This window comes from Lynx rufus, unplaced genomic scaffold, assembly GCF_022079265.1.
Source record: "Lynx rufus isolate CCGP_SWC_20201006 ecotype Redwood Valley unplaced genomic scaffold, mLynRuf1.p SCAF_27, whole genome shotgun sequence".
Lineage (NCBI taxonomy): Eukaryota > Metazoa > Chordata > Mammalia > Carnivora > Felidae > Lynx > Lynx rufus.
Window position 1 is genome coordinate 3,590,001 of NW_025814842.1, and position 9,970 is coordinate 3,599,970.

The 9,970-nt window shown below is 51.0% G+C and overlaps 2 long non-coding RNA genes across 2 annotated transcripts in view; both read left to right on the plus strand.

Moving 5' to 3' along the window:
* The window catches only part of LOC124519317 (uncharacterized), a 13,327-nt gene extending 8,585 nt beyond the window's left edge, over positions 1-4,742 (plus strand). Inside the window, exons 4-5 of the long non-coding RNA XR_006964081.1 lie at positions 1,882-2,243; positions 4,371-4,742. This is a non-coding gene — a long non-coding RNA (uncharacterized LOC124519317). The remainder of the gene's footprint in view (positions 1-1,881; positions 2,244-4,370) is intronic.
* A 1,888-nt stretch (positions 4,743-6,630) lies between these two features.
* On the plus strand, positions 6,631-7,952 carry LOC124519318 (uncharacterized). The gene is made up of 2 exons (XR_006964082.1): positions 6,631-7,597; positions 7,703-7,952. It is a non-coding gene; the product is annotated as an uncharacterized LOC124519318 (long non-coding RNA).
* The last annotated feature ends 2,018 nt before the right edge of the window (positions 7,953-9,970 follow it).

The following is a 9,970-nucleotide window of genomic DNA, read 5'->3' on the forward strand; positions in this document are numbered from 1 at the left end:
TTGAAAGCACCAATCATAAATGAAAACAGGGGCAAGCTGGAGTAAATTAAAATCAAGAAGCTGTTCTTCAAAGTGTAGCAACAGCTTTGCTCAGAGTGGAAGGAGATAACCTGCACAGGAATAACCAACCAAGACCCATTTTCCAAATATTTAAAGAGCTTCAAACCAATGAGGAAAAAACAAAACAAACAAACAAAACAAAACAAAAAACAAAAACAGATGACCCAAGAGAGAAATGGGTAAAAAACTGGAACAGGCACTGCATGGAAGGGCCTATCTGGATGGCCAGTAAAGGTTCAACTTCATCAGAAGTCACACAAAACTATTAAAACTGTGTCACACACCTATTAAAACTATGATGAGGTAGCTTCATACCTTCCAGGCTGATAATTTAAGAGTCTGACCGAGCCAAGTGATGGCAAAAATATGGAGCAGGGGGGCTGAAATACACTGTAAGCGGAAGTGCAGATTGGGACAAAGGCTTTGGAAAATAGTTTGACATTATCTAGGAGATTTGAAGTTTGCATATCCTGTGACTCCAAGTGTACTTCTAGATGTATAACCGAGAACAGAGGTTCTCATGTGTCCAAATCTCCTGGGGGGCTTCTGGGCCCCACTCCCAGAATTTGAGTCTGAAGGTCTGGGTGGACCCCTAGATCTGCATTCTAACAAGACCACAGGTAATGCTGACACTGCTGATCTAGGGAACCACACTTTGAGAAGCACCTGGAGAGATGTGTGCTCCTGTGCTCCGGGATATACAGACAGGAAGTGTTCTTAGAGTAATTGCTGAAAATGTCCATCTACAGTTGAATGAACAAAGTATGGCATATTCATACAGGGGAAATGCTAGAAAGCATTGGAAATGAATGGACCACTTGCAAACTATGGACGCGTGGTCCAAACAATTTGATTGTAAAATGCCAGACACAGAAGACCTTACACAGGGGCGCCTGAGTGTCTCAGTGGGTTGAGCATCTGACTTGATCGTGACTCAGGTCGTGATCTCGCAGTTCGTGCTGACAGCACAGAGCCTGCTTGGTATTCTCTCCCTCTCTCTCTCTGCATCTTCTCCCCCGACTCAAAATAAACAAGAAGGCCTATGCAGTATCATTCCAATCATAAAAAGCGTAAAAAATAAATGCAACCCATTATTCAAGGTTGCACACATAACGTGATAAAACTCTAAGGGTAAGAGAGTCTGTCATCCTGAGCTCTGTGACCTCTGTTTGAGCACGTTAGCCACAGAACGTTGCGTGGCCACCCCTGGCCTCAAGGCAGGCTGAGACACGCTGTGTTTTAGCTGGGCTCCGTACCCTCCTGGGCAAAACCGGAGTTGTACTAACCAGAGGAAGTGCGGAATGTATACGGAGGAGGCTGCTAGGAGGCTCTGCCCTTTCAACTGCAGACGATAATCATTAACCACCCTGTGACACCGCCTGGGTCACACCCACCAGAAGCCAGGACTCCTGACGGCGGTCACCTGCAGGACAGGCGGCCCCGCCTTCCTCGCTCGAACACGGCTTCACCTCCGGCATCCTACAGAGGAGAATGATCTCCATCTTGTCACGTTTTGAATCTTCGATGGCTAATTACATTCTGTAGGGGAGGGACTGGGTGGTAAATCTGGCCCGCCCGTGGCGGGTAGCTGCTGGGTGACCACCGTCACCAAAGGGAAACACGGAGGTGTTACAGGAACTGCCATTGTCTTTCTGTGCTTAGGGTCAAGCATGACTGTTTCCAAGTCATGATTCCAAGGGAATCAGGGGTTTTTGGTTTCGAGAGAGGTTCAGGAATCTTGGGGGTCCTGTACTCTTTTTTTTTTTTAACCTTATATTTATTTGATCCTTTTCTCAGACGTTACTTATTTTCTTATTCTAGGTTGGTTGTGAATCTCCTTCAGGGCCTATATTTGCTGCTGTTGGCACGGTAAGAAAACGCTTGCCAGGGAGGATTTCAAACCTGGAAGCGAATGTGTCAGCTCACTTCAAACTCAACAGCTGGTTGCTCATTCTCTATGGCAGTGAAGAGGGAGCAGCATTATGTCTTATAGATTTCATCTTTTCGGTCACCGTAAACTTCGTCAGACTCTCTCGGCCAGCTTGTTTTTTTTCCCTTGAAGCCTTAGCAGGATAAACCGTAGAGGGGAAATCCGATCGGCAGGTATTGCACAGCCGAGGGACGCCGGGCCGTGCACTTTTCACACGCATCTCGTGGCCTCCCCACACCACGTCATCCGCAAGGTACGCGCACAACAGAGGCTGCATTTCAGCTGCTTCCAATTACCGGAGCACCGACTGTGTCTAGCACAGCCATGCTTTTTTGTAAATGGCTGGGAGTCAGGCCAGAAGTTAGACTTCTCGAATTCCATTTCCTTCTCTAAGATACAAACGTCTTCACAGATGTGGGAAGCTGCGTTTGTTTCTCCCTTTTCTCCCGCTTCACAACGGGGACGCGGTGCTGTGCGTGGGGGGAGGATGAGACCAGCAGCCCCCGCCCCCGTGGCGTGGAATTGGTAAAGACCAGTTTCATTTAGTCTCACGGCCTCTGGTTCCGAGTCTTCCCGCGAGCAGACCTCCGGGGATCTCTGGTTGCACTCCCACACTTGGGCCTGTGTTTTTAAACTTGAGTCCCAGTTATAATTTTAGGTTGAAACAGGAGAAATTAGTGGCCGTTGAGCAGATTTGACGATTCTTGAGGGGCAGTTGGGCGCGTCAACCCAATGCTGAATAGCGTGACTGGGATGTCGCTTTCCTGCCGGGCGCTGCCCGGAGCCCTTTACACACATGACCCTCATTTAGTCCGGAGGTTTACAGGAAGTGGGGAAACTGAGGCATGGGGAGCCCCACGGTCACACAGGTAGTTAGTGCTGGAGTCACACCTGAAGCCTAAGGGGGTCTGGTTCCAGTGCCTGTCCCCGCACCCACGGCGCCCGTGTGCCGTCGGCTCTGCTAACCTAGGGGCGGAAGCATATTGTCATCTGTGTGGGTGACAAAGCGTTTTGTAGGAAGGACTAAGTGAGAGCTTTTTGCTCATGTATTTTATTTTACTTGATTTTATTTTTTTTAAGTTTTTATTTTTTTTTTTTTTTTGAGGTGGGGGGAGGGGCAAAGAGAGAGAGGGAGACACGGAATCCGAAGCAGGCTCCAGGCTCTGAGCTGTCAGCACAGAGCCCGACGTGGGGTGGAACTCATGGACCGTGAGATCATGACCTGAGCTGAAGTCGGACGCTTGGCCGACTGAGCCCCCCAGGCGCCCCCAAAGTATCACTGTTTCAAGACATAAAGGCATGATTCTTAAAGTGCACGTGGCAGGATGTTTCCCGATATTTAAATTTGTATCTTGTTCTCTCTGCGTTTATTTCTGGAAGTAGCCGGGCCTTGTGTGCCCCTGTTTTAGGGCAGCTGGGATTGCAGAACTGAAAGCACCAGTTTCCAGTGAGAGCCTCCGAGAAGGACAGAGAGAGAAGAGTTCCCAGGAGGGGCGGCCCAGCCAGCCCCGATACGCCTTCTCCTCTAAAATTTCCTCTTTCTACCCCTTTCCTACGCCTGGAGTCACTCCTCGTGTGGTCCACTGTCTGCTTCTCTCACTGAGCACAAGGTTTGGGGTTCATCTGTATTGTTGCACGTATCCGCTACCCGTCCCTGCTCGTGAGGAGCATACTTGATTGTACGAAAATACCATTTTCTTTTCAATGAGCCCACTAGATGATAGACGTACGGATCGTTTCCAGCTTGGGTTTTATGAATAATTCTGCTCTAAACATTCACGGAGTAGTCCTTGACATGTGTTTTCACTTCTCTCGAGCAGATTCCTAGGGGTGGATGCGTTGCATTGCACACTGAGTGTATGTTTAACTTTTCGCTAGATTGTGAAAAGATTGTGAGGACTTGGCTGCAAGAGCGGTAAGGGAGCACTTTTGGTGACAGAAACGTTCTAAGACATTTGAAAACCGGACAGGACTAAAAGTCATCAGACCATACACTAACTGTGTGAATTTAATATGGAAAACGTCAGGCCTCAATAAAGTTGTTAAAAAAGGAGACGCTAGGGGTACGGCTCAGACAGTAAGTGTCTGACTTCGGCTTAGGTCATGATCTCAGGGTTCGTGGGTTCGAGCCCCACAATGGGCTCTGTGCTGACAGCTCAGAGCCTGGAGCCTGCTTCAGATTCTGCGCCTCCCTCTCTCTCTGCCCCTCCCCGACTCATGCTCTGTCTCTCTCGTTCTCAAAAATAAATAAACGTTAAAAAAAAAAATCAGAATCTGAACACTGGCCAGAAATCTGATAATATTAAGACATTGTTGGGAGTCTTTTACCGGTGATAATATCACGGTTATGTTTTCTTTAAAACAAACTCTTGTCTTTTAGAGATACACACGGAGTTACAGGAAATGATATAATGCCTGAGATTTGCTTCGAAATAATACAGGAGGATCTGGGTGGGCTTATAGATGAAACAAGCCTGCCAATAAGTTGATCGTTGCGGAAGCCAGGGGATGGATGGATACACGGAGATTTATTTTATTATTCTGTCCTCTTTGGTACATGCTTCCATATTTTAAAGTTTGAAAAGATGAACTTAAGAGTTTCAAAAGAAAGAAAGAAAAAAAGCTGAATTGGCCACGTCCCACAGTGGCCACTGACGACACCAGGCAGGAGTGAGGCCGTGAACGTCTATTGTCTCTGCCTGCTCGGCACACCCTCCCCCTTCTACTAACAGTGGCCAGACTTTGCTTTGAGTAAGGGCCAGCCTCTGCTCGCGTCTTCCGTGGTCTGCCCACCTTCGATCCAGGCCCCGGGCCCGGAGCCTCGGGGAGCCAGTCAGCCGCTGTCTCCTGGACATTCTCGCTCAGCTCATGTGGGATGGTGCGAAAAGGGGAGAAGCCAGAGCTGATCTTCCCCCCCCCCACCCGAGAGAGCAGCCTTGGGGTGCTGCTGCTATTAATCCCCACGGCAGCTGACTCCCACCCTTTTCGGGAACCCGGATCTCAGCTTTCTTTGGTTCTGTGACCCGTCCAGCATCACGCCGATAAATTCCCTTCTTGTTTAAGTTGGCCAGTGTTGCTTTCCTTGGCCGAAAACCAAAACACCCCGGGGCAGACACAGCGCAGCTTCCCGGACAGTCTGCACGTTCCTTCCGTCTCTGCACCTCCTTCGGGCAGATTCAGCTACAGGCGCAGACCCCCTCGGACGCTACGAGTTGCACAAGGCGACCTGGCAACTAAAACAGGAAGGAAAACACACCACACAGAGGCACCGAATTGATAGCTAGGAGCCCTCGCTCTGCTCACACACAAATGGAAAGCATCGTCATGAAGACAGAAACATTGACCGGACCAGAAAAGTTTCACTGGCCTCTATCTAACGCACCGTGGGGTAGAAATATATGAACCACGGATGAGACGCACAGATGTAAGTTCTAAATTTTCCAGGAGCTGCATTAAAGTGGTAAAAAGAAATAGGTGAAATTAATTTCAGTAATACACTTTATTTAAGCCAATATATGCCAAATATTATCATTTCAAACTGTAACCTCTGTGGAAACTATTACTATATTAATAATATTTTTTAATGTTTATTTATTTTTGACAGAGAGAGAGAGACACATCACCAGCAGGGGAGGGGCAGAGGAAGAGGGGCATTGAGCAGTTAGTGCTGGGAGAGGATGCACAGAGCCTCGCCAAGAAGCAGAAACAGCTGCTGGGAGACGTACGATTACCTCCCGCGTCCGGTCCCTCGTGCCCGGAGCTTACGCGTTGCCCCCCGATCCACGCCACACGATAGAAGCCAAACGAACACGCTGAAAATCAACAACTCCTAGATCGGCCAGAAAAGGGAGGCCACGGGGCAAACCTCGGTGCCCAAGTGGGGGAGACAGCTTTCCAGAACAGAAGTCCGAGAGCAGGAGGCGCCGGGAGACCCGGCGGGGGCCAGAGAAGCCCCCCCAGGGTGGACGCGGTGGATGCTGGCCTCGCGACGAGGACAAGCGTGAGGACGAAAACCTCTCAGCCCTAGGGGTCCGCCCCACATTTCCGTGAGCTTTGCCCCCAGAGTCTCCATCAGGTCTTAACAGAGGAGGGAGAAACATCCCCTGGGGTGTCCATCGGGCGAGGGGAAGCAGCCCGTCTTGCAACACGTCCGGGGGGCTCTGCTTTGCAAGGCCTGCCGGGCGGGGTGGGCTCTGGGCTAAGAGTCTGGCTCTCCTCATCTCCCAGCCTGTTCTTGTAAAGCGCTCTGCGTTTCCGGAAGCAACGTGAATGAGGTTCCGAGTGTCTTGCAGCCCCATTGGCATTATTTCTTTTAAGCCCTCCAACACCCTTCTAAGTCCGCGTTACAGCCGAGGACCCTGAAGCCCGGAGAGGCCAAATAACTCGCCCAAGGTCACGTGACTGGGTAACAGAGGAGCGGGCTCCAGAGCCTGTGTCCCCTCCAGCACACCTTCCTGCCGCTTTGACTTCACTGTGGCAACTCGACGCAGTTCGCTCTGTCCTACGTCTCCAGCCGGCGTATCATCACCAGCATATCGTCTGGCTGCTAAATGGGGGAGGGGCAGAGAGCGAGGGGGACAGAGGATCCGAAGCAGGTTCTGAGCCGTCAGCACGGAGCCCGACGCGGGGCTCAAACTCCCGAACCGTGAGATCATGACCTGAGCCGAAGTCAGACGCTCAACCGACCGAGCCACCCAGGCGCCACCCCCCACTCCTTCCAACTCCCCTGCTGGTGGCCACACTCCTGCGGAGGCCCCTCCCGGGCTGAACTGGGTGACCGCGTAACCACAGGGACACCGTAGAAACGGCAGGGTGGGGCTTCCTCGTGTGCTCTCACAGGAGCTCGTCACCTGGGAGGTGGACCCTCCAGGCTCAGGTGAACTTCCAGGAGATGCGGCCCCGACCCACACGTTGGCACAACCTCCTGAGACACCCCGTGCAAGAACGACCCAGCTGCGTTGTTCCTTCCCCAATTCCAGGCCCACAGAAACTGGGGTGATACGTGTTCTTGTGATTTCAGCACGTTGGAGCCATTTACCGCCCAGCAACAGATGAGCAACACAGCCTCTCTCTCTCTCTCTCTCTCTCTCTCTGGCTGTCTTTTGCAGCTGTACAAAAGTGCAGTCCTGCTCCACAGTGGTCAGAGTTCCCGTGGCTGCATGACAGGAAGCCCTCAGGACGCCGCGAACAGGCAGGAAGCAGTCCTGGGGCCACAGGAAGCATCCCAGAAGGATAGGGCAGCAGCAGGAAGTAACACTCAGCAGACAGGAAAGGGAAGACGATACAAACACAGAGGTCTGGGTTCTGCAGGCATGTGACATATTAAGTGAGTTCCAACCCTTTGAGGATGCAGGTAGGGACCAGGAGCTTCCGAACTTTGAGGCTTCTCCTCCTCGGCCCCATCTACCTGCCTTCAGACTCAGCCAGCTCTAACGCTGAGGGTTCCAGAGGCACCCTTTCTTGTTGCTGGGGCTCTGTTCTGCTTTGCACGTACCCACCCCGGCCCGAGGGTGAAAACCCCTCAGGGCCGTCGGGGGCCCAAGGCATCGCTTCTCTGCAGGTCTGGTACAGCCACCGTGTGCCTGGCACGATTCCCGACTTTGGCAGGTAAAGACAGGAGAGAGCGGAGGCAGGAGCCCGGCCACACCCCACCCTCGGAGCGGCTGGGCCGGGAGAACTTTCCGCAATGATGGGCATGTTCTTTATCTGCAGTGATCAGGACGGGAGCCACAGGATAAGGACCTCCACATCCAGCACTCGAAACGTGGCTCATGCCACTGAGGAATGGAATGCTTAATGTTACTTCATTTTAATTAGAACATACATGCAAATAGCCAGCTGTGGTTAGTGGCCTCTGAATTGGGCGGCATGGCTCTTATCCACGTTCGGGGTCTATAACGCAGGCTCTGTAGAGTTGTATTTTTATTTCTTAATTTGTAAATTAAAGTACTATTTACATAGAGGAAATTTTGCTTTAAACCTTTTTTTTTAAGCGTTTATTCACTTTTGAGAGAGAAGAAAGAGCCTGAGTGGGGGAGGGGCAGCAAGCGAGGGAGACAGAATCCGAAGCAGGCTCCAGGCTCCGAGCTGTCAGCACAGAGCCCGACGCGGGGCTCGAACCCACGAACCGTGAGATCATGACCTGAGCCGAAGTCGGCCGCTCTACCAACTGAGCCACCCAGACGCCCCGAAAATTTGCTTTTTTTAGTGCACAGTCTTGCTACTTTTGACAGATACAGAGTCATGCAATCGCCACCACGATCATCCCCTGCCCCGCCCCCCAAATTCCCACATGTCATTTTGCGGTCAGCCTCTCCCCAGACCTCCAGCCCCTGGCAACCGCTCACCTGTCTCTGTCTCTATAGTTTTGCCTTTCCCGGAACGTCCTGCAGATGAAAGCCTACCCGGTGCATTTTGGGGTTCACCCGTCTTCTCCTGCAGATTCGCACTTGGCTCTTTTTCATTGCCACGTTGTATTCCACCGCGTGGCTGGACGGCAATTTGTTAATCGGTCCCCAGTTGGGGTGCATTGGGATCGTTGGGGCGTTTCCACTTTTTGGTGGTTATTTGCGTACAGGTTTTTTGTACCAACGCGAGTTTTCATTACACTTGGGTTAAAGCCACGTAATGGGGCTGCCAGCCAGAAGGTAAGTTTGTTGAACTTCATAAGAAACCGCCAAACTGTCTTCTCAAGCGGTGGCATCGTCGTGCACATCCCGCCAGCTAGGTCAGCGAGCCCCCGGCCGCTCCACGTTTGCAACAACAGTTGGTATCGTCATTTTCCTTAAGTAACTTCAGTAGGTGTCTACCGATGTCTCGTTGTTTCAACTCACTCCCAACAAGTGGTGATGTCGAGACTCTTTTCCTGTGCTTGTCTGTCATCCATATATATCTTCTTTGATAAATAACCTGTTCATGTTTTGTCTTGTGTTTTCTTTTATTTTTTTTTCTTAAATGGGGTGTTTCTCCAGATAGTTCACTGCCTCTTTTGTTCTTTTTTAAAAAAATTTAGCGTTTTTTACTCATTTTTGAGAGAGAGAGAGAGAGAGAGAGACAGAGCGTGAGCGGGGGAGGGGCAGAGAAGGGGAGACACGGGATCCAAAGCAGGTTCCAGGTTCTGAGCTGTCGGCACAGAGCCCGACGCGGGGCTCGAACCCACGAACCGTGAGATCATGACCTGAGCCGAAGTCGGCCACTTAACTGACTGAGCCACCCAGGTGCCCCTGTGCACTGCCTCTTTTTAACACGGTCTTGTCACCTCCCAATAAAGCCCACTTTTCTTCTTGATGGTTTAGTGTCTTGGTATTAGTTCTATTTCTTTCTGTTTCTGCAACCAGCTCCAGGAGCTTCTATCAGGGTAAGAGCCTGACGGTCACAGGGTCCGAAAGGTGGACAAGGTTCGCCCTTGCAAGCTGTTTATTGCTCCTTTTCCGAGTGCCCGATTCGTGAAGGAGCTTCTCCATGCCCTCCAGACCTGGACAGAGCGAGAAGAAGTCAGCGTCTCGCATTTTGCTTCTTTAATGGCCTTTTACTGGCCCTTTCCTCGCGCTGTCTGTTGAAGCTGTCAGGATATCCAGTGGTTTGCTGTTGGAGGAAGGAATGCAGTGGGTGTCTGGACTTGGCAGGGTCACCGTGACGCAGCCCACGAGCTGCTGGTGTTACCAACACGCGTGGCCTTGCTCCTTGGGAAAAGACTCGTGGAGCTCTGTCGGTCTGGGCCTGAGCCTTCACACTGGACGGTAAGTTCAGCCGGAGGGGCCTGGATATACACAACGTACCTCTTGTCATCCAACACACCAGGCATCGAAAAGCGAGAAGTCACCTCAGATGACCCAGAAGAAAGAATCTTGGAGGTTGTATGTAAAGCTCTCACTCTTAAAAAAAAAAAAAAAAATCGTGGTAAAATACACCACGTGAATTTTAGCATCTTAAACACCTTCAGCTTGGTAGCACTGAGTTCATCCACCTTACTGTGTGGGC